The following is a 27,989-nucleotide window of genomic DNA, read 5'->3' as shown; positions in this document are numbered from 1 at the left end:
AACAAAGAAGGACATTGCATAATGATCAAGGGATCAATCCAAGTAGAAGATATAACAATTGTAAATAAATAAATATAGATAGATAGACAGATATCCAACATAGGAGCACCTAAATACATAAAGCAAACACTAACAGACATAAAGGGAGAGATTGACAGTAACATAATAATAGTAGGGGACTTCAACACCCAGCTTACATCAATAGACAGAAATCCCAGACAGAAAGTCAATAATGAAACACTGGCTTTAAATCACACATTAGACTAAACAGACTTAATAGATATATATAGAACATTACATCCAGAGCAGCAGAGTATACAATCTTTTCAAGTGCACATGGAACATTCTCCAGGATAGATCACATGCTAGGATACAAAACGAGTCTCAGTAAATTTGAAATCATATCAAGTATCTTTTCTGAGTACAGTGCTATGAGACTAGAAATCAACTATAAGAAAAAAACTTCAAAAAACGCAAACACATGGAGGCTAAGCAATATGCTATTAAACAACAAATGGATCACTAAATAAATCAAAGAAGAAATTTAAAAATACCTGGAGAGAAATGAAAATGAAACACAAGAATCAAATATGTATAGGATGCAGCAAAAGCAGTTCTAAGAGGGAAGTTTATAGTGATACAAGCCTGCCTCAGGAGACAAGAAAAACCTCAAATAAACAACCTAACTTTAACCTAAAAGAGCTAGAAAAAGAAGAGCAAACAAAACCCAAAGTTAGCGGAAAGAAAGAAAGAAAGATCAGAGCAGAAATAAATGAAATGGAGACAAAAAAAAAAAAAAAAACAAACCAAAAATACAATAGAAAAGATCAATGAAACTAAGAGCTGGTACTTTGGAAAATAAACAAAACTGATAAACTTTTAGCCAGACTCATCAAGAAAAAAGGAGAGGGCCCAAAGCAATAAAATCAGAAACGAAAAAGAAGAAGTTACAACCAACACCAAAGAAACACAAAGGATCATATAAGACTACTACAAACAACCATACAGCAATAAAATGGACAAACTAGAAGAAATGGACAAATACCTAGAAATGTACAATCTCTCGAGACTGAACCAGGAAAATAAAAAATATGAACAGAACAATTACTAGTAATGAAATTGAATCAGTAATAAAACTCCCAACAAGCAAACATCCAGGGCCAGATGGCTTCACAGGTAAATTCTACCAAACATTTACAGAAGAGTTAACACCTATCCTTCTCAAACTATTTCAAAGGTTTTCAGAGGAAGGAACTCTTCTGAACTCATTCTACAAGGCAAGTATTACCCTGATATCAAAACCAGACAAAGATATCACACAAAAAAAGGAAATTATAGGCCACTATCACTGATGAACATAGATGTAAAAATTCTCCAACAAAATATTAACCAAACGAATGCAATAATACATTAAAAGGATTATACACCACGATCAAGTGGGATTTATCCCAGGGATGCAAGGATGGTCCAATATTCACAAACCAATCAATGTAATACACATCATTAACAAAATGAAGAATAAAAACCATATGATTATCTCAATAGATGCAGACGAAACTTTTTACAAAATTCATCATCCATTTATGATAAAAACTCTCCACAAAGTGGGTATAAAGGGAACATGCCTCAACATAGTAAAGGCTGTATATGATAAGCCCACAGCTAACATCATACTCAATGGTGAAAAGCTGGAAGCATTCCTTCTGAGATCAGGAACAGGACAAAAATGCACACTCCTGCCACTTTTATTCAACATAGTAAGGTAAGTCCTGGCCACAGTAATCAGAGAAGAAAAAGAAAAAGAAGGAATCCAAATCAGAAAGGAAGAAGTAAACCTGACATTGTTTACAGATGATACAATACATAGAAAATTCTAAAGACACCACCAGAAAACTACTAGATCTTGTCAATGAATTTGGTAAAGTTGCAGGATATAATATTAATATAAAGAAATTTATTGCATTTCTATATACTAACAATGACCTATCACAAAGAGAAATTAAGAAAAACAATACATTTACCATCACATCAAAGAGAATAAAATACCTAGGAATAAACCTACCTAAGGAGGTAAAAGGACCTGTTCTTAGAAAAATATAAGATGCTGATGAAAGAAATTAATGACACCAACAGATGAAAAACTACACTGTGTTCATGGATTGGAAGAATTTAAGTTGTTAAAATGACCATATTACCCAAGGCAATCTATGGGTTCAATGCAATCTTTATCAAAATACCAATGATATTTTTCACATAAATGGAACAAATAATTCTAAAATTTGTATGGAAACACAAAATATCCAGAATAGCCAAAGCAATCTTGAGAAGAAGAACAGAGTTGGAGGTGTCGTGTGCCGTGACTTCACACCATACTACAAAGCTACAGTAATCAAAACAGTATGGTACTAACACAAAAAGAGACAATAGATCAATGGAACAGAAGAGAGAACCCAGAAATAACCAATGCACTTATGGTCAATTAATCTACAACAAAGGAGGTAAGAATACACAGTGGGGAAAAGACATTCTCTTCAATATGTGGTGCTGGAAAAACTAGACAGCTACGTGTAAAAGAATGAAATTAGAACATTTTCTCATACCATTTAAAAAAAATAAACTCAAAATGGATTAAAGACCTAAATGTAAGACTGTAAACCATAAAACTCCTAGAAGAAAACATAGGCAGAATACACTTTGACATAAATCGTAGCAATATTTTTTTGAGTCTGTTTCCTAAGGCAAAGGAAACAAAAGCAAAAATAAATAAATAGGATCTAATTAAACTTAAAAGCTTTTGCACAGCAAAGGAAACCACAGACAAAATAAAAGACAACGTACAGAATGGGAGAAAGTATTTGCAAATAATATGACCAATAAAGGGATAATATCCAAAATATATAAACAGCTCATACAATTCAATATCAAAAAAAAAAAAACCCAATTGAAAAATGGGAAGAAGACCTGAGTAGACATTTTTCCAAAGAATGCATACAGATAGCTAACAGGCACATGAGAAGATGCTCAACATCACAAGTTATTAGAGAAATGCAAATCAAAACCACAATGAGATATCACCTCGCACGTATCAGAATGACTATCATCAAAAAGACCACAAATAACAGATGTTGGTGAGGATGTGGAGAAAAGGGGATCCTTGTACACTGTTGGTTGGAATATAACTTTCTACATCTACTATGGAAAATGGTATGGATGTTCCTCAAAAAATGAAAAATAGAACTACAATATGATGCACCAATTTTATTCCTGGGTCTATAGCTGAAGAAAAGGAAAACACTAATTGGAAAAGATAAATGCACCCCAATATTCATAGAAGCATTATTTATAATAACCAAGATATGGAAGCAACATAGCGTTCATCAACAAATGAATGGGTAAAGAAGATATGGTGTATATATAAAATGGAATACTACTCAGCCATAAAAAAGAATGAAATTTTGCCATTTGCAACAATGTGGAATGGACCTGGAGCATATTATGCTTAATGAAATAAGTCAGACAGAGAAAGACAAATACTGTATGTTATCACTTATAGGTGGAATCTACAAAATAAAACAAATGAATGAACATAACAAAACAGAAACAAGCTCACAGATATAGAGAACAAACTATCAGTTACCGGTGGGGAGAGGGGAGGGGGAGAGGGGAGGGTCAGGATAGGGGTAGTGTATTAAGAGGCACAAACTACTATGTATAAAATAAATAAGCTACAAGGATATATTGTACAGGTCAGAGAATATAACCAATATTTTATAATAACCTTATATGGAGTTTATCAAAATTTTGAATTACTATGTTGTATATCCAAACTAATATAATCAACTATATCTCAATAAAAAAATGCAACTTTGAAATCAGCACCCTAACAAAACCAGTTAGAATCCTAGTAAGAAATTATGCTAGTATGGTTAAATTTCCATGGGCATTTGCCATAGAATCTCAATCATTCAAATTGTATGGCCTTTCACACTAAAATCATGCTTCCTTCTTCTTTTGAAATGAATGTCCTTGAAGACAGTTCTATAGAAATCAGTTTATCCAAAACTTAAAATACAATCCAAGAACAGCCTAATTTATCATTAATTTCTCTTTTAACATGGAGTAAATATCTTTCAGCTTCTTCCTCTCTACCTGCAACTCCCCAGAGAACTTAACGTAGAAAATGCAGCAAGTCTTGAAGCCTATAACAAGCCACATTTTATAAAAAGGAAAGGTATTTCTGCAGAAAATTTAGCTTTTATCTTAAGTTTTAATATACTGAGAAGCTTTTTCTCTAATTGTGAGAAAGCTTGGCTTTAAAACATTAACATGCTGAGGAAAATTATGTATGAACCCACTCAACTTCCACAATACACTGACCTCATTCTCCAATTTACAAACACATATGTTAAGTTAATCAAACAAGGAAGCCAACAGAATGAGGTGGTTCTAATATGTTAGCAGACTACTAAGCAAACCAAAACCTAAGCCTGTAAATGTCTCAAGGTTAAGAAATGAAAACCTAAGGAAACCAATCACAAACAGCCAACTAGTCTTCCCCAAATAAAGCAACTGCTTAAACTATAGCCAATCAAATAATTTCCTAGCTTTGCTTCCACTTCTCTGTTAAAGTCTTTCCCCTAGGGGCTTCCCTGGTGGCGCAGCGGCTGGGAATCCGCCTGCCAGTGCAGGGGACACAGGTCCGAGCCCTGGTCCAGGAAGATCCCACACGCCATGGAGCAACTAGGCCCATGCGCCACAACTACTGAGCCTGCGCTCTGGAGCCCATGAGCCACAACTGCTGAGCCCGCATGCCACAGTTACTGAAGCCCACATGCCTAGAGCCCATGCTCTGCAGCAGGACAGGCCACCACAATGAGAAGCCCGCACACCACAACAAAGAGTAGCCCCTGCTCGCCACAACTAGAGAAAGCCTGCACACAGCAACAAAGACCCAACACAGCCAAAAATAGATAAATAAATAAATTAATTAAAAAAAAAAAAAGTCTTTCCCCTAGCTCCTGTTGGTAGAGCATGACGGACACTTCTGTTTTGATGAGGCCTGATTCAAATTGTTGCTCAAACTCTTAACATTTTTAATATGCTTCAGTTTATTTTATAACACAATTCATTTGAGTGAATTAACATTAAAGAAACACATGGGATAGGAGAACAGATTACATGTTTGCATTGTCATTATTATAACAACAACATAATGAAGGTACTCACCACTAAATCTTGTTGCCTGTGATGACGAAAGTTGAAGAAATATCCCATGCACTTGAGCTGCAAAAATGTAAACAGTAATTCTGTCAAAACTATTTTCACAGGATACATTGAATCTCTCACTCTTGAAAAATTGTGTAACAGGAAGGCTTTGGAGGAAAAGTCAACCCAAGTGGGTGGGCAGAGGTGTGACCAGATCAAAGCTGCCCCTGGGGGTTCTCTAGTGAATTGCATAGGAACCTCTGATTTTAGGATAAAGACTATGGTTCCTCTCCATGACTCACAGCAACCAGCCATTTTGCTCAAAAAAAAAAAAAATGGTGATGCAGTTTTTAAGCTTTGGCTCACCACCAGAGGAGATGGCAGCAGAATTTTGGCCACTTTTGGGTTATTTCTACCTCTTTCACTTAAGAGCTTGAGCTACACTTAGATCTGCTTTCACAGTCAAGTGAATTTGAGTTCCAAGACATCTCCTTCTTGGTCTTGTAGGTAAGAGGGAATAGAAAGATACAGAGGAAGGGAATTTTCAGTTCTCTGGTAATTAGTGCAAATACACACACACACATGCACACATGTACACACGTATGTGTTTGTGGGTATGTGTTTTCCTTCTCAAGAGTAAACCCAACGTATCACAGGTGGATTATCTCTCTGCCTTTCTGCCCCTGCACATCTCCTCTCAGCATCATGGAAGCCCACAGCTGGACTCAGAAAATAATAGAGCTAAGTAGTTTACCAAGGCACCAACCTTTGATGGGTGTCAAAACTAGCGCTGATATTTAACAGATATGCATAGCGTAATTGTTCCAGTAGTTAAAATGTTGAAATACTTCCATACGGCTTTCCTGAGCCCACAAGTCTCTAGACCACCATTCTGGTCTCCCTAGTTTCTCCCCTGGGACTTCCAGAAGTCCCCCACCCCAGCTTACCCACCTCTGGACTTCTTCACCAACCAGAAACAGAAGGTTTAATGTCTGGCCCAGCAGGGCATCCAGGCCTTGCTCTGCACTAAGGCAGCCACTGTTCTGATTGGTCTATGGTATGTGTGTAGTACTGAGTATTAAATACCTTTAATGTCACCCCTAGGTAAAACATCACTGCAAATGTCACATGATGGGGGAAATTACATATGCTGAAACTTTTGTCAAGAAGACAACTGTATGGAGTTAGGAGGAACAGTGTTAAAATTCCTGAGGTGAAAACTAGGATGAGACCTCAAGCAACGTGCATGACTCACCTAAGAAAGAGTGGGTCTTGTTAAGTATAGTGCTGGGAATGACCGTGGGCCACAGGTGAATTGCTGGGACAGTTGGGGAAAAACTATTTTCCCTTCCTCAAATGCAGTCGTCAATCTTCCCTACAAATACATTTTGGACAAATATTTAAAGACTATTAATTTGGAAAGAGACAAATTATTAGCCTCTCTGGGGTAGGAACATATTTCAGGCTAATACAGTTTGAGCGATTTGACATCAACTTCCACCTTACTGTCAGCACGCTCGAAGCCTCCCTCACGTCCCGGCACCCATCCTGTGCTCAGGAACAGTGAAAGAGCTAGTTCACAGCTCGCTGGAACTACTCACTCCAGCTTGGCTGCTGCTTCTGCTCTGTTGCCCTCATTCTGTTAATTAGCCTTTGGCCGCAGATCCATAGCTGGCCCCTCCAGCGTCCCTTGCTCCATCCCCCTTTCCCCGTCTCTGGCACTGTTCTCAGTGGGGCACTGTCTTCACTGGTCTCTCCCATGTAACACCTTGTGAAATGGGTACCACCAGCTTTCTGATGTAAATACCCTTATTTGTCTCATTTCACTCATCTGCTGGGTTTTCCATCTGTTACCTCTTCTGGACCTTGTGGACATTGACCATCCACTTCTTCTACCTCCCCGCTCCAGACCCTGATTTCCATCTGGTCCTTCTGCTTCCTGATGCCCTCAGCTGGCTCCTTCCCTCAGAGCCTCATCCTTACACACCTTTCTCGTCCAGGCTCTACCACAATTGCTCCACTGAACCACTTACTGTTTCTCCGAGTGTGACCTATCCTTTCTTCTGCCTCCAAACTTTTGCATGTGTTGCTCTCTTTGCCTACAGCGCAATCTCCACTCTGCCTGGCTAACACCTTCTCATCTTTCAGGACTTAGCGTCATGTCACTTCCTCAAAGAAGCCTTCCTGGATTGCCCAGGGCTGGGTTAAGTTAGGCTCCTATGTGCTCTCAAAGCATCTTGTCTTACTCCTCCCACAGACTTATCACATTAGGTTATTGCTGCCTTTTTGTTTCTTTCTCCCAATAGAAGTGAGCACTTTGGGGGAAGAAATTGCATCTTGTGCTCACTTTATCCTCAACATCTAGCATAATGCCTGACATAGAAAACCCTCAATAAATTTTTTCTGTAATGAACTACAACAATAAATTGTAACATAAATAGTTAATATTTCTCATGTAACCCTGTGAAGCAGCTATCTTATCATCATTCCCACTATACAGATGAGGAAACTGAGCACAGAAAAATTAAGTGACTTTCCCAAAGTTACATAGCCAAGAAATACAGACGTGAGTTTCAGATCCAGGTAGTCTGTCTCCAGAGACTATATAAATTACTACTCTATACTCTATGCCTCTTGCTTTTGAGTTGTTAGGGATAGAACCACAGTGATAATACAGTATCGTTTCCCATTAATTCAAAATAACCTTAAAAACCATGTATTTGGTGAGAAAACATATTTATTCAGCCTATCTTAATCCGGACTGAATATAATGTATTTTATATCCAGGCCTAGACAACAGGTCCCTAGGGACTAGGGCAAAGAGTAAGGAAGAAAAAAAGTGGGGTCAGAGGGAAAATACCTAAAAATCATGTCCAAAGGATAAAGCCAAGATCAGGTCCCCAGTATGTGTTCAAAACGGGTCAGAGGGCAAAGGTGAGGTGGGAAGCTGTGAGAGCAAGAACAAGGGGCAGCAGGTTGGAAGGGCAAAGAGTCTGAACTGTAAATTCTACATGTTTTTGCTGTTAAGCCACAATGGGAGACCAATTTGGTTACAATAAACATTGAGCCACGAGTACATTCATAAACTTCCTCTTCATGTAATTGCACCTGATGACCTTGAAATAGTAACTTGATGACTGGTGACAGCCATTCAACTTGGGGTTTATGCCAGCGAATACCGAGTATCTCTCAGGTATCTCTGAGCCTTAAATCTGGCTGACAGCATTTATCTTAGTAACAGAGTTAACTAGATTTACAGCACATGAAATTGCTCCCCTGGGCCAGCATTTCATTTGTTAGACGTGCTGTCTTAATAGAGCCCAGAGAAGCCCCTAACTTAGATTAATCATGGTATGTAAATAAATAGTCAACATAGCTAATATTTCATGCCCAGAATGGAAGACCAACAAGGGAATAAAAGTGAGAAAAGAAAGAATAACAAAGTGGAATACCAACAAGTTGTTCTCATTTTAAAACTCCCCTGTGTCCTTGGTTCATAGGCACACACAAATCAAATGGTGGCAGCCACCAAATAATTCTAAGAAGGCTGGCTCTGAAAACTGCTCCTTCAAAACATAATATTGGGGGAGACCTTCAATATGGCAGAAGAGTAAGACGTAGAGATCACCTTCCTCCCCACAAATACATCAGAAATACATCTACACGTGGACCAACTCCTACAGAACACCTACTGAACGCTGGCAGAAGATGTCAGACCTCCCAAAAGGCAAGAAACTCCCCACGTACCTGGGTAGGGCAAAAGGAAAAAGAAAAAACAGACAAAAGAATAGGGACCGGACCTGCACCAGTGGGAGGGAGCTGTGAAGGAGGAAAGGTTTCCACACACTAGGAAGCCCCTTCGTGGGCGGAGACTGCAGGGGGCGGAGGGGGGAAGCTTCAGAGCCACGGAGGAGAGCACAGCCACAGGGGTGTGGAGGGCAAAGCGGAGAGATTCCCGCACGGAGGATCGGTGCCGAGCAGCACTCACCAGCCCGAGAGGTTTGGCTGCTCACCCGCCGGGGCGGGCAGGGCTGGGAGCTGAGGTTCGGGCTTCGGTTGGATCCCAGGGAGAGGACTGGGGTTGGCGGTGTGAACACAGCCTGAAGGGGCTAGTGCATCACTGCTAGCCGGGAGGGAGTCCGGGAAAAAGCCTGGACCTGTCTAAGAGACAAGGGACCACTGTTTCGAGGTGTGCGAGGAGAGGGGATTCAGAGCACCTCCTAAATGAGCTCCAGAGACAGGCGCGAGCTGCGGCTATCAGCGCAGACACCAGAGACGGGCATGAAACGCTAAGGCTGCTGCTGCCGCCACCAAGAAGCCTGTGTGCGAGCACAGGTCACTATCCACATCTCCCCTCCCGGGAGCCGGTGCAGCCCGCCACTGCCAGGGTCCCGTGATCCAGGGACAACTTCCCCGGGAGAACACACGGCACGCCTCAGGCTGGTGCAACATCACGCCGGCCTCTGCTGCCGCAGGCTCACCTCGCATCCGTACCCCTCCCTACCCCCGGCCTGAATGAGCCAGAGCTCCCGGAATCAGCTGCTCCATTAACCCCATCCTGTCTGAGCGAAGAACAGACGCCCTCAGGCGACCTACATGCAGAGGAGGGTCCAAATCAAAGCTGAACCCCAGGAGCTGTGCAAACAAAGAAGAGAAAGGGAAATTTCTCCCAGCAGCCTCAGGAGCAGTGGATTAAATCTCCAAAATCAACTTGATATACCCTGCATCTGCGGAATACTTGAATACACAACGAATCATCCCAAACTGAGGCAGTGGACTTCGGGAGCAACGATATATATGTATTTTTTCCTTTTTCTCTTTTTTGTCTGGATGACAGGGTCTTGGTGCTCCGGCTGGGTGTCAGGCCTGTGCCTCTGAGGTGGGAGAGCCGAATCCAGGACATTGGTCCACCAGAGACCTCCCAGCTCCACATAATATCAAACGGCAAAAATCTCCCAGAGATCTCCATCTCAACACCAAGACCCAGCTCCACTCAATGCCCAGCAAGCTACAGTGCTGGACACCCTATGCCAAACAACTAGCAAGACAGGAACACAACCCCATCCATTAGCAGAGAGGCTGCCTAAAATCATAATAAGGCCACAGACACCCCAAAACACACCACCAAATGTGGACCTGCCCACCAGAAAAACAAGATCCAGCCTCATCCACCAGAACACAGGCACTAGTCCCCTCCACCAGGAAGCCTACACAACCCACTGAACCAACCTTAGCCCCTGGGGACAGACACCAAAAACAACAGGAACTACGAACCTGCAGCCTGCGAAAAGGAGACCCCAAACACACTAAGTTAAGCAAAATGAGAAGACAGAGAAACTCATAGCAGATGAAGGAGCAAGGCAAAAACCCACCAGACCTAACAAATGAAGAGGAAATAGACAGTCTACCTGAAAAAGAATTCAGAATAATGGTAGTAAAGATGATGCAAAATCTTGGAAATAGAATGGAGGAAATACAAGAAATGTTTAACAAGGACCTAGAAGAACTAAAGAGCAAGCGAACAGTGATGAACAACACAATAAATGAAATTAAAAATTCTCTAGAAGGAATCAATAGCAGAATAACTGAGGCACAAGAACAGATAAGTGACCTGGAAGATAAGATAGGGGAAATAACTACCTCAGAGCAGAATAAAGAAAAAAGAATGAAAAGAATTGAGGACAGTCTCAGAGACCTCTGGAACAACATTAAATGCACCAACATTTGAATAATAGGGGTCCCAGAATAAGAAGAGAAAAAGAAAGGGTCTGAGAAAATATTTGAAGAGATTATAGTTGAAAACTTCCCTAATATGGGAAAGGAAATAGTTAATCAAGTCCAGGAAGCACAGAGAGTACCACATAGGATAAATCCAAGGAGAAACACGCCAAGACACATATTAAACTACCAAAAATTAAATACAAAAAATATATTAAAAGCAGCAAGGAAAAAACAACAAATAATATACAAGGGAATCCCCATAAGGTTAACAGCTGATCTTTCAACATAAACTCTGCAAGACAGAAGGGAGTGGCAGGAAATATTTAAAGTGATGAAAGGGAAAAACCTACAACCAAGATTACTCTACCCAGCAAGGATCTCATTCAGATTTGACGGAGAAATTAAAACCTTTAAAGAGAAGCAAAAGCTAAGAGAATTCAGCATCACCAAACCACCTTTACAACAAATGCTAAAGGAACTTCTCTAAGTGGGAAACACAAGAGAAGGAAAAGACCTACAATAACAAACCCAAAACAATTAAGAAAATGGTAATAGGAACATACATATCGATAATCCCCTTAAATGTAAATGGATTAAATGCTCCCACCAAAAGACATAGAGTGGCTGAATGGATACAAAAACAAGACCTGTATATATGCTGTCTACAAGAGACCCACTTCAGACCTAGGGACACATACAGACTGAAAGTGAGGGGATGGAAAAAGATATTCCATGCAAATGGAAATCAAAATAAAGCTGAAGTAGCAATTCTCATAGCAGACAAAATAGACTTTAAAATAAAGACTATTACAAGAGACAGAGAAGGACACTACATAATGATCAAGGGATCAATCCAAGAACATAGAACAATTGTAAATATTTATGCACCCAACATAGAAGCACCTCAATACGTAAGGCAAATGCTAACAGCCATAAAAGGGGAAATCGACAGTAACACAATCATAGTAGGGGACTTTAACACTCCACTTTCACCAATGGACAGATCATCCAAAATGAAAATAAATAAGGAAACACAAGCTTTAAATGATACATTAAACAAGATGGACTTAATTGATATTTATAGGACATTCCATCCAAAATCAACAGAATACACTTTCTTCTCAAGTGCTCATGGAACATTCTCCAGGATAGGTCCTATCTTGGGTCACAAAACAAGCTTTGGTAAATTTAAGAAAATTGAAACCGTATCAAGTATCTTTTCTGACCACAACGCTGTGAGACTAGATATCAATTGCAGGAAAAAAATCTGTAAAAAATACAAACACATGGAGGCTAAACAATATGCTACTTAATAATCAAGAGATCACTGAAGAAATCAAAGAGGAAATCAAAAAATACCTAGAAACAAAGGACAATGAAAACACGATGACCCACAACCTATGGGATGCAGCAAAAGCAGTTCTAAGAGGGAATTTTATAGCAATACAATCCTACCTCAGGAAACAAGAAACATCTCAAATAAACAACCTAACTTTACACCTAAAGCAATTAGAGAAAGAAGAACAAAAAAAAACCCCAAAGTTAGCAGAAGGAAAGAAATCATAAAGATCAGATCAGAAATAAATGAAAAAGAAATGAAGGAAACAATAGCAAAGATCAATAAAACTAAAAGCTGGTTTTCTGAGAAAATAAACAAAATTGATAACCATTAGCCAGACTCATCAAGAAAAAAAGGGAGAAGACTCAAATCAATAGAATTAGAAATGAAAAAGGAGAACTAACAAGTGACACTGCAGAAATACAAAGGAACGTGAAAGATTACTACAAGCAACAATATGCCAATAAAATGGACAACTTGGAAGAAATGGACAAATTCTTAGAAAAGCACAACCTTCTAAGACTGAACCAGGAAGAAATAGAAAATATAAACGGACCAATCACAAGCACTGACATTGAAACTGTGATTAAAAATTTTCCAACAAACAAAAGCCCAGGACCAGATGCCTTCACAGGCGACTTCCATCAAACATTTAGAGAAGAGCTAACACCTATCCTTCTCAAACTCTTCCAAAATATAGCAGAGGGAGGAACACTCCCAAACTCATTCTATGAGGCCACCATCACCCTGATACCAAAACCAGACAAATATGTCACGAAGAAAGAAAACTACTGGCCAATATCACTGATGAACACAGATGCAAAAATCCTCAACAAAATACTACCAAGCAGAAACCAACAGCACATTAACAGGATCATAAACTGTAATCAAGAGGGGTTTATTCCAGGAATGCAAGGATTCCTCAATATACGCAAATCAATCAATGTGATACAGCATATTAACAAATTGAAGAATAAAAACCATATGATCATCTAAATAGATGCAGAAAAAGCTTTTGACATAATTCAACACCCATTTATGATAAAAGCCCTCCAGAAAGTAGGCATAGAGGGAACTTACCTCAATATAATAAAGGCCATATATGACAAACACACAGCCAACATCGTCCTCAGTGGTGAAAAACTGAAACCATTTCCACTAGGATCAGGAACAAGACAAGGTTGTCCACTCTCACCACTATTATTCAACATAGTTTTGGAAGTTTTAGCCACAGCAATCAGAGAAGAAAAAGAAATAAAAGGAATCCAAATCCGGAAAGAATAGGTAAAGCTGTCACTGTTTCCAGATGACATGATACTATACATAGAGAATCCTAAAGATGCTACCAGAAAACTACTAGAGCTAATCAATGAATTTTAGTAAAGTAGCACAATACAAAATTAATGCAAAGAAATCTCTTGCATTCCTGTACATTAATGATGAAAAATCTGAAAGAGAAATTAAGGAAACTCTTCCATTTACCACTGCAACAAATAGAATAAAATACCTAGACATAAACCTACCTAAGGAGAGAGCAAATCTGTATGCAGAAAACTATAAGACACTGATGAAAGAAATTAAAGATGATACAAACAGATGGAGAGATATACCATGTTCCTGGATTGGAAGAATCAACATTGTGAAAATGCCTATAATACCCAAAGCAATCTACAGATTCAATGCAATCCCTATCAAACTACCACTGGCATTTGTCACAGAACTAGAACAAAAAATTTCACAATTTGTATGGAAACCCAAAAGACCCCAAATAGCCAAAGCAATCTTGAGAAAGAAAAACGGAGCTGGAGGCATCAGACTCCCTGACTTCAGACTATACTACAAAGCTACAGTCATCAAAACAGTATGGTACTGGAACAAAAAGAGAAATATAGATCAATGGAACAGGATAGAAAACCCAGAGATAAACCCACGTACATATGGTCTCCTTATTTTGTTAAAGGAGGCAAGAATATACAATGGAGAAAAAACAGTCTCTTCAATAAGTGGTGCTGGATAAACTGGACAGCTACATGTAAAAGAATGAAATTAGAACACTCCCTAACACCATACACAAAAATAAACTCAAAATGGATTAAAGACCTAAATGTAAGGTCAGACACTATAAAACTCTTAGAGGAAAACATAGGCAGAACACTCTATGACATAAATCACAGCAAGATCCTTTTTGACCCAGCTCCTAGAGAAATGGAAATAAAAACAAAAATATACAAATGGGACCTAATGAATCTTAAAAGCTTTTGCACAGCAAAGGAAACCATAAACAAGATGAAAAGACAACCCTCAGAATGGAAGAAAATATTTGCAAATGAAACAACTGACAAAGGATTAATCTCCAAAATTTACAAGCAGCTCATGCAGCTCAATATCAAAAAAAACAAACAACCCAATCCAAAAATGGGCAGAAGACCTAAAGAGACATTTCTCCAAAGAAGATATACAGATTGCCAACAAACACATGAAAGGATGCTCAACATCACTAATCAGTAGAGAAATGCAAATCAAAACTACAATGAGGTATCACCTCACACCATTCAGAATGGCCATCATCCAAAAATCTACAAACAATAAATGCTGGAGAGGGTGTGGAGAAAAGGGAACCCTCTTGCACTGTTGGTGGGAATGTAATTGATACAGCCAATATGGAGAACAGTATGGAGGTTCCTTTAAAAACTAAAAATAGAACTCCCCTATGACCCAGCAATTCCACTACTGGGTATATACCCTGAGAAAACCATAATTCAGAAAGAGTCATGTACCACAATGTTCATTGTAGCTCTATTTACAATAGCCAGGACATGGAAGCAACCTAAGTGTCCATCGATAGATGAATGGATAAAGAAGATGTGACATATATATATATACAATGGAATATTACTCAGCTGTAAAAAGAAATGAAATTGAGTTATTTGTAGTGAGGTGGATGGACCTAGAGTCTATCATACAGAGTGAAGTCAGAAAGAGAAAAACAAATACAGTATGCTAACACATATATATGGAATCTAAAAAAAAAAAAAAAGGGTTATGAAGAACCTAGGGGCAGGACGGGAATAAAGACGGAGACCTATTAGAGAATGGACTTGAGGACATGGGGAGGAGGAAGGGTAAGCTGGGACGAAGTGAGAGAGTGGCATGGACATATATACACTGCCAAATGTAAAATCGACAGCTAGTTGGAAGCAGCTGCATAGCACTGGAGATCAGCTCAGTGCTTTGTGACCACCTAGAGGGGTGGGATAGGGAGGGTGGGAGGGAGACGCAAGAGGGAGGAGATATGGGGATACATGTATATGTATAGCTGATTCACTTTGTTATAAAGCAGAAACTAACACACCATTGTAAAGCAATTATATTCCTATAAAGATGTTAAAAAAAACCCAAACATATTATTGGCTGCTACGTGCCAAATGAAAAGGTGAAACTCATGTTGGATGACCCTCCCCACTACACACACACACACACACACACACACACACACACACACACACACACACACTGTAGGCAGCAGAACTTTTTTCCTCATCTCTGGACCCCCATGACTAGCACAGAGCCTGGCTTATTAGGCATCAGATGTTTGCTGACTTGGTCTCTGAGCCACACAGGAGCACTCTTCTTGTCCCTTGCAGGCTGTTCTCGGGCTCTGTTCCACCTGAGCACAAAGACCCTCAGAGTGACAGGGCAGCAGTGCACAGCAGGCCAGGCTCTGGCTTCACCCTCCCAGCTACTAGCTGCTCTTCTGCAACTGTGTGTTGAGACCAGGGAACAGTTCTGCTGGCCACTGTGCTGCCTGGCGCTGCCAGACTGTGCTCTGTGATGCTAGATGGACTGGACCAGGAGGGACGTTCTCCCCTGTGGGGAGAGGGATCCCTGCTCATGTCTCTCCAGAATGGGGACAGTCTGTGCCTCAGTGTCACTCTAGCTGCCTTGTAATGTGGAGAATGCCCTGGACAGAGCTGGAATGTTAGACCCCTGCCATGACCCTTCCACTGGTCACTGTTAAGATCCCAGCAAGTGACTTAACCTCACTGAGCTTCAGTTTTCTCATGTGTGAAATGAGGTGATACATGCCATGATTTCTGTACAGAATTGCTCTGAGGATCAATGGCATAATATATATGAAAGTGCTTTTTTGACTGTAAAGCAAGCCTAATAAATATAACTGGTGTTATTGGTAGTTTTTGTGGGATTATCAACGTTGGCTGGTTTCTATGACTCTGATCTACTGACCTCAGCTTCATAAAATCAGTAAGGTCAAGAGGGCTGTGCTACTGTATGAGGGGGATTTTCACATGTGAAATTTAAAATACAGTCAAATGGTATAAAAGGATGGCCAGCATATTGTCTGTCTTGAGCAGTTGGGCTGGACTAAGATCTAGTTACTGACATAGACTGGCATTCCAAGTTTGTGATTTAGCATCATTTTGAGATAAAATACATCCTCAAAATACATATTATCTACCAATCTGGCTGCATTTCACATGTCCTAATTATAAATCAGGCCTGGGTGTCTGATTGTGGTGGTATTAGACTGGATTTACAGGCTTTTATTTACAGACTAAATAGCTTATATTCATTTAACAAATGTATAGCTACTGTGCCAGGCACCCTGTGTTAGATACTAAGGACACAGCACCGAGCAAAATAGACATGGCCCCCACCCTTATGAATTACAGTCTGGTAACCCAGCGTAGTCTAGGGCATCAGGAAGGTTTCTTTCGGCAAGAGTCAGTTTATAGAAGACTTCCATGAGAAGGAATTTTCTGGAATCCTGGGAAGTGGGATAAAAAGGGAAGTGGAATGGAGAACAGTATGGAGGTTCCTTAAAAAACTAAAAATAGAACTACCATACGACCCATCAATCCCACTACTGGGCATATACCCTGAGAAAACCATAATTCAAAAAGAGTCATGTACCAAAATGTTCATTGAAGCTCTATTTACAATAGCCAGGACATGGAAGCAACCTAAGTGTCCATCATCGGATGAATGGATAAAGAAGATGTAGCACATATATACAATGGAATATTACTCAGCCATAAAAAGAAATGAAATGGAGGTATTTGTAATGAGGTGGATGGACCTAGAGTCTGTCATACAGAGTGAAATAAGTCAGAAAGAGAAAAACAAATACAGTATGCTAACACATATATATGGAATCTAAGAAAAAAAAAAAGGAAAAAGGACATGAAGAACCTAGTGGCAAGATGGGAATAAAGACACAGACCTACTAAAGAATGGACTTGAGGATATGGGGAGGGGGAGGGGTGAGATGTGACAGGGTGAGAGAGTGTCATGGACATATATACACTACCAAATGTAAAATAGATAGCTAGTGGGAAGCAGCCGCATAGCACAGGGAGATCAGCTCGGTGCTTTGTGACCACCTAGAGGGATGGGATAGGGAGGGTGGGAAGGAGGGAGATGCAAGAGGAAAGAGATATGGGAACATATGTATATGTATAACTGATTCACTTTGTTTTAAAGCAGAAACTAACACACCATTGTAAAGCAATTATACTTCAATAAAGATGTTAAAAAAAAAAAGATAAATAGGTACTGAGGATGTAATGTATAACATGATGACTCTAGTTAACACTGCCGTATTATATATTAGAAAGTTGCTAGGAGGGTAAATCCTAAAAGTTCTCATCACAACGAAAAGAACATTTATCTTTTTTTGGCATCTGTATGAGATGGTGGATGTTAACTAACTTGTTGTGGTGATCATTTCACAATATATGTAAATCAAGTCATTATGCTGTACACCTTAAACTTATACAGTGCTGTATCTCAATTATATCTCAATAAAACTGAAAGAAAAATAACTAAAAGCAGAACAATGGGACTTCCCTAGTGGTGCAGTGGTTAAGAATCCGCCTGCCAATGCAGGGGACACGGGGGGTTCGAGCCCTGGTCCGGGAAGATCCCACATGCTGCAGAGTAGCTAAGCCCATGTGCCACAACTACTGAGCCTGCGCTCTAGAGCCCGTGAGCCACAACTACTGAGCCAGGGCTCTAGAGCCCGTGCTCTGCAACAAGAGAAGCCACCGTAATGAGAAGCCAGCACACTGCAACGAAGAGTAGCCCCCGCTCACCGCAACTAGAGAAAGTCCGCACGCAGCAACAAAGACCCAACGCAGCCAAAAATAAATAAAATAAATAAATTTTTAAAAAAAGCAAAACAACAGCAACAACAACAAAACTACAGCAGGGAAGTCTGAGAAACTGTCACAGCCCAAGGTGACATAACAACTTAATATAATGTGGTATCCTGGATGGGATCACAAACAAGAAAAGAACATTAGGTAAAGGCTGAGAATCTAAACTAGTTAATGATATTGTGTCAATATTGGTCCATTAGTTGTGACAAATGTATCATATGTAGGAATTAACAATAGAGGAATCTGGTTGTAGTGTATAGGGGAGCTCTTTTGTACGAAATTTGCAGCTTTTCTATAAATGTAAAATTAATCTAAAATAAAAGTGTATTTTAAAAATTTAAAAAAAAAAAAAAAAAGGGAAGTGGAAGAGCCTACTGGGACTGTGTCATTCAGTAGCTGTTTATCGTCTTCAGAATGACGGTCTCATGTTTGCAGTCCCACTGCCCCAAAGAACGTACGCTCAAATACTCAGCCTCCCTTACAGCTAAGCTGCTGTGCTAATCTTATGCTCTAATGTACGACTTTGATTCAGAGCAGCACTCCATGGTAACCAGCCTTCAGGTAGCTGTGGCTTTTTTTTTTTTTTTTCCCAAAAAAAATAGTGTAGGCAGAGGCATCTAGCTAGTTACTGAGAGCAATTATTGTAAGGTCACAATTCTGACATGATTCTGTGACTAAATTGTGGGTGTTGTCTTCTGAGAAGTTTACAAGTCTATTTATTTCTACAGCCCTTGTAACAATTCTTTGAACTGCCAAAAATCCTTTAATAAATTCCCACTGTCAAATGAGTTAAACAAGGAGGCCATTAGTCTGAGGCGGTTCTATTATCTTAGCAGCCTACATAAGCAAACCAAAGCTTAAGCCTATAAATGCCTCAAGGTTAAGAAACGGAAACCTGGGCTTCCCTGGTGGCACAGTGGTTAAGAATTCGCCTGCCAATGCAGGGGACACGGGTTCGAGTCCTGTTCCGGGAAGATCCCGCATGCCGTGGAGCAACTAAGCCCGTGCGCCACAACTACTAAGCCTGAGCTCTAGAGCCCACGTGCCACAACTACTGAAGCCCGCGTGCCTAGAGCCAGTGCTCTGCAACAAGAGAAGCCACTGCAATGAGAAGCCCGCGCACCGCAACAAAGAGTAGCCCCCGCTCACCGCAACTAGAGAAAGCCCGCGTGCAGCAACAAAGACCCAACGCAGCCAAAAATAAATAAATAAATAAATAAATAAATTTTTTAAAAAAGAAAAGAAATGGAAACCTAAGGACAGCCAATCACAAACAGCCAACAAGTCTGGCCCAAATAATGCAATGGCTAAAACTATAACCAGTCAAATAACTTCCTCACTTTGCTTCTACCTCTTCTCTATAAAAGTACACCCTCCCAACCTGTCCCCACCCCAGAGCCTGTCAGCAGAGGGTTCCTAACCACTTCTGCTTGGGCACTGGTCCACTGGAATCTAGTTTTGTGCAAGTAAACTCTTACAATTTTTAATATGGCTCAGTTTATCTTTTAACACCACAAATACTGCATCCAATCATTTCACAGCAAAGGAGATGTGAGAAAGGTTGCGGACCATAAGATCTACTGGTCTTATTATCTGCTGCAGCATACAGAAGCAGCTGGCATAGGTGTGAGGTTTCCCTGAAAACATCACGATGTCACAGAGATAAAGAACTCATGGATACTTCAGCAGGGCAATCTGCAACTAACTCTCAGGCAAAACAAGGGACTATCTTAGTTTATGAAGAACATGAACCCCAGTAGTAAAAATCTAAGTGGCTTTCGACTGATACTTGCTGATTCTTATTTAAAGATTTCATCAAAATAGTCTCAAAGTTCATAAGCAGCTCCAAATATACTGGAAGATATTTCTGAAAATCTTAATCAGATTTGGCAACGTTTCCTCTGATACTGCTGCTAACATCGGTCACTATCAGTAAGAGTAACGACTAATATATGTTGAGTACTTATATGCCAGGCCCTATCACATACCATGTCACTTGATCTAGCTATAACTCTTCAAGGTAGGAGGTACTTTAATTATCCTCATTTTACAAATGGGGAAACTGAGGCAACAGAACTTAACTAATTGACATAAGTGCTTGACACAGCTTTGGACCCAGGCCATTTAACTCCAATGCCCTTGTGTTCAACACTCCACTAGTAGAGAAGAGGTGATGTCCTGTGGAAATTCTATGGCATTTACCCAGTAGTAATTTTGCCCAGTACTTTTTATGATCAAAATAAATTTGCAATTTAAAGCATCCCAATACCTTTCTTGTTCTAAAATAACTTGTGTGATTTGTGAAGCAAGTTCACAATATTGTGATTCTTGGCCTGAACCAGGAAATCACTCACATAAATAGGAGACTAAATCAATCTTTGTAAAAGGTAATCACTACTATTAGGCTCTTTAGGTGATAAGACATTGTCACAGAAGTGCCGTGTCTCAATAAAAAGCAAACTCTTTAAACTAACTAACTAACTAACTAACTAACTAACTAACTAACGTGCTTTCTTATTAGGGAAATTGAGGCTGCCAAATAAGGTAAAGGTGGCCTGAGAATCAGCTAAACCAATCAGCCACAGACAATCAGAAGGCAGCTATTAGCACGTATCTCAGCATATGACAGCCAGCAATGAGATTTGGAACTTTTGATAGAAATTCTCTGAAATTTGAGTGGTTATGAACAAAGGAGATTAAAAGACTCCTTCATTATCTGGTAAATAGTTGATTTTTAGTAGCTAATGAGTTCTAAAGACCTCCTTTGTTACATTTTAACCTGATCTTTTCTGGATGGCAATAACGTCACCTTCTCTGAAGCCACCATGGACTGATTATATATTATTCTTTAGGCCGTGCTGCATTCCAAGAAAGATATGAAGCAACTGAGAGAGCAAATAGGAAGAATAATTTTCCTTGCGAGACCCTCCCTGAACCATTCTCCAGGCCCATCCCCAGGGAGGGGTCTCATTTTGACCCTATCCATTTCCCTGCCATTTTGCTGTTACTCCTTTCTTGAGCTGCCTCGGACCTTTCAGAGCTGTCTTACCCTCAATTGTATCCAGGTCAAACAGGATACAATAAGTCTCCTACATACAAATGAGTTCCATTTCGAGAGCACGTTCGTAAATCCAATTTGTTTGTAAGTCCAACAAGGTCAGCCTAGGTACCCAACTAACACAATAGGAATCGGCTATATAGTACCATACTGTGATAGGTTTATAATACTTTTCACAAAAATAATACATAAAAAACAAACACAAAAAATAAAGAAAACACTTTAAATCTCACAGTACAGTACCTTGAAAAGTATAGTAGTACAGTACCACAGCTGGCATACAGCAGCTGGCATCAAGTGAACAGGCAAGAAGAGTTACTGACAGAAGGAGGGAGAAGAGGTGGAAGATGGTAGAGCTGAAGGATTGTCAGCAATAGGAGATGGAAGGCAAGCTGCAATTGCTCTCACGCCTGACGTTGATGGCACAGGTTCTGGTTCCTTGCTGGATTCAATTCTATCTACCTTCTTGAAGAAATGATCCAGTGATGTCTCGGTAGTACTGTACCAGCTACATCACTGCTGCTTTTACACTTGCTTCTGGACATCCTGGGCTTGAAATAAAGATACTGTACTACTGTACTCTATACAGTACTGTAAAGTACACAAAAGCACAACCACTCATAGAGGATGCATGCACGTGACAGTGTACACCAGACACGTGAACTAACTTATGTGATTGGACATGTGAACGCACATTCGCATCTTTGAAAGTTTGCAACTAGAATGTTCGTGTGTAGGGGACTTACTGTATAATAAAAGTGGCAAAATTGTCATGTTAACTTATGCTTCTTGGAATCTTAGACTTCACTTCCTTCTTTAAGATAAATATTTTTTCTTTCAAGACCCACCTGCACTATCCCCTCAAGTCTCGCTTCTCTAAATCCACCATCTTGCCTTAATCTTGGCCTCTCAAACTTCCCATTCCCTGCATGCTCTCCTCAGGCTCTTCTCCTGTCTAAGTCCCCCAAGCTTTTTCCCAGTCAGTCTTATTGGCCACAGCCCCTCACCCAGTCACCCTCTGTCAGTGGCAGAGCCTCTATACCACAGTCTACAGATTCCCATCACCAGCTCTCCTCCCTCCAACCACCCCCAGGCTGCCAGATACCCAGGCTCCCGCTGTCAGTCACTCTGCTCCTATCCTCCTGCTGTTGTCTTCATCTTGGGACCTGTCACACCAGCCCCAGACCCACTTATCCCCGGCTTGATCTCACCCTTTTAACGTCTTCTTTTTCTGATGCTCTTTCTTTTAGAAGTCATGGAACTTTCTACCTTTTATACTTATTTTTCTTATTCATTTCCTTTTAAGATGAATATATATTAAGTTTTAAAAATTGAGACACTATAAAAAATTGTGAAAAAATGTGGAAAAATAATAAAGAGGTTCCTTGTGTGACTCTTGTTGATAGACTGATCATATTTCATTAGTACTCATAAAAATACAATGAGGTAAGCAGTTTTTATCTGCGGTTTCCAGAGAAGGATTTTGAGTCTCAGAGAGATAATTCAGATCACAGAATTTGTAAATGGCAGAACGAAGAACTGTATCCAAAACTGTCTGCTGTCAAAGTCCGCTCTGTTAGGTAACACTCTACATCAGCACTTACAGAAACCACTTACTTATACATAGCACTCTGGAACTTAAGAAATGTGGAAGGGGATTCTAGAGCTTCAGGTTTCAAGTTATGATTCCCCCAACCCACTCACCACTCTGGAATACACTGAAAAGTCCACTGATCACCTTTCTAATACCAGTATTGGGTGTGTATATTTAAGATAAGCATTGTCGTCTCCTGCTTAATCTAGCCTCCATACAGCAAAATGGTATTCTCAAAACGCAAATTGGATTATGTCACATTCTTGCTGTATATCCTCCAGTGGCTTTCCAATGTACTTAGGAAAAACACACAAGGCATATTTTGTGGGCTTATCTCCAAAGCTAAACTTCTACCCTATTTCCATGTGCCTCCTTCAGAATCTCACTCCTCTGTCATTTCCTCACTTTTCCCTTGTTCAACAATATGTTCAAGTTTCTTCTACTGTAATAAAAGCTTTTCTTCAACCTCTGGTCGCACGCTCCCTCCCCAACCACTGTCCTGTTTTTCTTCTTCCTTTTAACAGCAAGCTCCTGGAAACAGTCGTCTACATTCTCCATTAGCTGTTTTCCCTTAATTAACCACATATATGTTCTCTTAGCTCTCTGCAGTGTGGTTTCAGCCTTCACCTTCTTCTGAGGCTAAGTGGTCTCCAAAAGGTGTAATCTGAGCCACTAATCCAATGGGGTTTTCTCGATCATCATCCTCATAGATCTTTCATTTGCTGTTCCTGATCACCCCTTGGCTGCTGTGTCATATTCGTGGGATCTTCCCCATGTCCTGAGCTCTCTATTCCCTTTTCCCTTCCTTGCCCCCTAAATGTTCCTTCCTCTTTCTGAGCTCTACTTTCTCTTAGCAGACTTATCCACTGTCATGACTTTATCACCTTTTAATGTGATTTCCAACACTGAATTTTTCATGAATTTCTGACCACATTTCTAATCACCCACTGATTTCTACGTGGAAATTTTCATCAGTTCTTCAAGCCACATAGGATCGGAATCTAATTATACCTGCCACTTGACAAGGAAAAGTCATACATTTCTCTATGGCAGGACAATCAGACTAAGTCATAATTAAAACACACATAACACGCCCCCATTTGTGACGGGCCTTTCCCAACATACAATGTGCATCCACATTATACATTAACCAGACCTCCTCAAGGCAGGAGGCTATAGTCAACCTTTGAGAAATATGGTCCTTTACTTCTGACACCAGCACTGTATTTTTTAAGATTAACATTTCTTTCTCATCTTGAACAGGGGTCACGCTGACCTAAAGGCTCGCTCTGTATGTGCATACCTGACCAAAACAACTCTGATGAACTTTATGTACAATGTGAACCTGTCAATATAATACATAATTCTTTGTCTCAAAAATATATAAAACTGTTATCCCTAGCACCTAACCAGTGGAACAGTTTTCAGAGATTTTGATAATCTGTCTCCTGGGTTATAATCCTTGGTTTGGCTTGAATAAAATTCTCTCTTTTTCTTCTTAGCTTGATTGTTAATTGGATTTTGTAGACATTTGCATGGTGTAGTCAGCAGAATATCAGAGGCACCCACCAGAGGGCACCTGGAGGACGCCTGGAACCTGTGCTCAGTACCAGCACAGCCCCACTGAGCCCCACCAACTTCTCGGTATCTCTCAGGTGTTCTGGTGAGTTCTCCTGATATAAGGATCTCATTGTTTAAGTGACAATCCTAAAAATTCTGTTTGAGTTGTTTTTACTTGAAGTCTTCCGGGGCACCAGTGCATTTTCCCAGGCGGGGACCTAGTGGGATCTAGGCAGGCAGCTAGGAAAACATACTTTGCTAATCTTTGTTAAATTTGGCTTAAATTGAAAAACAAGTTGATACATGGTCTGAACAAATCGTTTGCTAGGGAAATGGGAGACGGAGCCTGCTCAGCTCTGAAGAAAAGGGACACTTGCTTCTTCGAAAAAAGCAAAAACTTTCTGCCACAAAGCATCCTCAGATGACTGAGAACCTAGTGGAAGTGGCCGAGGGTTAATCCTGGTGAGGTACAGTGGTCCCACAGAGAACCCCACTACAACCATTAAGTAAACACTCCTCTTCCAGGGAACGCGACGGAGGCTCATCACCTAGCGCTCAGAGAACCCACAGTGGTTTTAGACTGTTGGAAGAAGAAACTGAGACGTAATAGAATCAAACCAACCCAGGGTAACTCCTTGGAGAGCTAGACTCAGAAGCAGCACACAGCCAATCCATCACATTGTGCTTAGAAAGTTATTCAGATCATATCTGAATTAGGCTACCTAATAATGGGAAGGCATGCTTCAAAGGCAGTACAGCAACCCGACAGACAGCCACATATGAGAACGCCAGATGGGTTTATGTATAACACCTATGGGATTAACACGTGCAAGTACCTAACTAAATGGGAAGATCTGACCAAAGATAACTTGTCCCTGAGATGGCCAAAATGAGGCACTTCAGATTTACCTAAACTGGTTTATTTGTACACTCAATTAGAAAAAGCCAGCTATAGAATCAAACAACCAGAATGGGAGGCATTTTTAATTGGTACCTGGAAGCCTCAACATGAGGAAATAATAAATGGCTTGACTGAATGAGACAAACTGAAAATTATTAGTAATGGTGGCAAAATTAGAAAAAAACCTCAGAAGCCATTCCTCCTTCCCCTCCTCCTCCTCCCCTTTACCCCGCCTCCCCCTCCTCTGTATCCTCTCCTTTCCCTATCCCTGACCTTCCCGGTCTCCCTCCTCTAACACCAGAGGAAAAATCTCTTAGTCCAAGGGAGAAAATGAAAGCAGCCCAAGGTAATAGCAGCTCCCTTTAAGGAGAAGCCCACAAGCAGAGGGGAACCCACTCTTACCTATACTCCTTGGACTAAGGCAGAACTTAACTAAGGATTTTCCAGATCCTTTACAGGATCCTTTGGGGTTTACTAAAGAATTAGATCTTACAGTAAGAACTTATGAGCCTGGATATTCAGACTTGTACCAGCTCGTACATTTACTAATTTCTGAAAGTAAATCAAAAGAATGGCTCAAAGAGTTAAATTAAAAGACGCCTATGGAAGATTTTCATAAATATGAGGCTGCAGACCACCAGAAATGTAGAGAAATTGCCCACAACTTATATCAGGCTAAACCAAAAGTCTTCCCAAAGAGAATGGATTGGCAAAAGTCCTTATTCATTGCCCTTTCCCTACGAGTAAACAATCAATTCAAATGGTACAGGTTTCAAATTTTCCTATGTGAGTTTTTAAATTAGAGCCAGTAACTTTTCAGCTAGGAACTATCATGGGAAAACATGTGTTTCTTTTGGTGAAATATGCTCCAATTCATATGATAGGGTGAGTCCTTTTAGAGGTATATAATGCCCATATTGCTTTTTCACCTAAGGGTGAAATGATTTTAGATTTAGAAGATGTAGATACAGATCAGATTACTGAGAAATTGTTGGTTATGAAAACAAAAACTCAAACAGGTCAGGAGGAAATTAACAATTTACTATTATGAGTGCCTGAGAAATTATGGTCATCTTCTTTCCCAGATATTGGGAAAATTAAGACAGCCTCTCCTAACTATCGATAACTCCAAGCTTCTATACAATATTTGACAATCTCCACTTAAACCAGAGGCATTAAATGGAATAAGACCTATTATTCAGGAATCCCTTGAGAAGGGACTTGTAATTTCTTGTACCAGTCCTTGCAATACCCCCATTTTACCGGTAAGAAAGTAAAATGGAAAAGACTGGAGATTTGTTTAGGATGTGAGCACTGTGAATAACGTTGTGATCCCTTACAACCCTGTGGTTCTTAATCCTCACACCCTGCTCTCAGCCATTCCAGCAGACACCTGGTGTTTTTCAGGTAATATGTTATTTAGTATTCCAGTGGAAGAAGAAAGCCAATAGCTCTTTGCCTTTATGTGGGAAGATGGTCAGTATACCTGGACGGTTATGCCACAAGGCTATACTGAAAGCCCTACTTATTTTTCTCAAATACTTCAAGCTGATTTGGCTGATGTACACTTTACTAATGGTTCTGCTTTAATTCAATATGTAGATGATTTGCTTTTGTGTTCTGGAACTGAACAGACTCCCAAAGAGATAACACCCATCTGTTATACCAATTAGCCTGTAAGGGAACTAAGGTTTCCAAAGACAAAAGTCCTTATTCCTTATTTAATCTACAATTCTGTTAAGCAATTATGAAATATTTAGGTCATTTGATACCTAAGGAAGAATAGTTAATTGATCCTGGTAGAATTAAGGGAATCCTAGCTTTCTCACTTTCCAAAACAAAGAAGCAACTGAGGGGATTTCTGGGTCTAACCAGATATTGTAGGAATTGGGTACCTAGTTTCCCCCTTATTGCCCAAACTCTCTGTGCATTACTTAAATCTGACCAACCAGACCCACTAAATGGATGACAGAAGGAGAAAAGGCTGTAGACACTTTAAAACTCTGCATTGACTCAGGCGCCAGCATTAGGCCATCCTAAGTATAAATTACCATATTTTTTTCTCTCTGGGCATGAAGGAAAAGGAAACACCCTGGGTGTAATAATTCAGAGGTATGGCGACCAGCATCAATCCACAGAATATTACAGTCAGCAGTTAGATTAGGTGGCAAAAGGTCTCCCACCCTGTATGAGAACTATTTCAGTGACAGCTCTCTTATGCAAAGCTACTGAAGAATTTGTAATGGGTTTTCTTCTAACTATTTATGTTCCTCACTCAGTTGAATCTCTTTTAAATTCTCATCTTACTCAGCACTATTCTGTCAGTCAATTGGCTTCTTATGAGGTATTGTTACTCTCTTCACCCAATATTATTTTGCTCCATGTAATCCCTGTAACCCCGAAACTTTGCTTCCAGCACCTCAAGATGATGA

At 40.1% G+C, this 27,989-nt stretch overlaps 1 long non-coding RNA gene across 1 annotated transcript in view; it reads left to right on the top strand.

Moving 5' to 3' along the window:
• The window catches only part of LOC309659063, a 272,263-nt gene that overhangs the window by 65,730 nt on the left and 178,544 nt on the right, over window positions 1–27,989 (top strand). The gene's annotated exons all lie outside the window — the stretch shown is intronic.

This window comes from Balaenoptera physalus (assembly GCF_965194825.1).
Source record: "Balaenoptera physalus genome assembly, chromosome: 3".
NCBI classification, from domain to species: domain Eukaryota; kingdom Metazoa; phylum Chordata; class Mammalia; order Artiodactyla; family Balaenopteridae; genus Balaenoptera; species Balaenoptera physalus.
Note: the sequence above shows the minus strand (reverse complement) of the source record. Positions and strands in the feature narration are given on the sequence as shown.